Source organism: Pyxicephalus adspersus, chromosome 4 (genome assembly GCF_032062135.1).
Source record: "Pyxicephalus adspersus chromosome 4, UCB_Pads_2.0, whole genome shotgun sequence".
Lineage (NCBI taxonomy): Eukaryota > Metazoa > Chordata > Amphibia > Anura > Pyxicephalidae > Pyxicephalus > Pyxicephalus adspersus.
Genome location: NC_092861.1, coordinates 18,739,493 through 18,740,601, shown reverse-complemented (window position 1 = coordinate 18,740,601; position 1,109 = coordinate 18,739,493).

Here is a 1,109-nt window from a genome sequence, read left to right as displayed (position 1 = left end):
CCAAAAGAGATAAACAGAACTGAGATGAAACACAAAACATATAAAACAGAATTTTACTTCAAAACATATGAATTGTTTATGATATTCAGTGGTTTAGTAATGTAAATATCATTTAATTCATGTTCACAAACTGCAAATTGCCGAGTTTATTTGGCATAGTTTCAAATTGGTGTAATTTGTATGAAATTTGCCTGTGATTTGCATAAAAACATTCTGCATCCCATTGACCATATCGATTAACCATCTCTATTTAAAAGCAGATTTTTGTAATCTGTTTGCATTACATTATTGGGAGATGAAAGATCAACACTCTGAAGTAACCAGGACTCTATTGCTTACCGGAGGGAACAAGGAGGAATAGTGTACTTAATAGTGTAATACTGCTTTATTGTACAGTCACAGGTTGGGGCACATCTTGGATCTAGCACTGTTGCTTGAAGGCAAGTAAGTTGAGGTCCATAACCTGGCTGTGCTAGGAATAAAAGAACAGAATTACCAAGAAGGTTAAATATTTATTCCAGCTCTGTTTCTGCAGTTTGGCATAAAAATGCATTAAAAATGCCTTACAAGCCTCTTTTAATTACGGTTATCATTTCAGCACAATTTTCCTGCAACCTGCTATTATTGTGGTTATTGTGAGTAGAAAAACCCAGTAGACCAACCACCTCAACTAATGAAAATGTATTTGTCTGCACACAGAAAATACGCCTGATCATACCTGGTTTACTTTGATATTTAATAGCGGTTTTCTAAGTTATTATTTAAAAAAAGAAAGATTTTTATATGACTTGTTTAACCTTGACGAGTTGAAATATTCATCCTAGGGCAGCGTAAAGTCAAAGCATAGCCTTTAGCCTAATACAAACTTCCTGTAGGTTCCATTCTTGCTGGGAGTAATAACTATTCCCAGATAAACACATTAAGTGAGTCCAAAATTCCTGACCTGATAAACTCATCTATAAAGTTGACACAAGGAGCAGGAGATTAGAGGCCTAATACACACGAGATATATACAGTGAGATAAGGAAACCACAAGTCCTAAATCACACCAAGCCCACTTGTAAACTCCTTTAGAATGTCTGCGCCAGAGCCCAGCAACTGTATGTCAG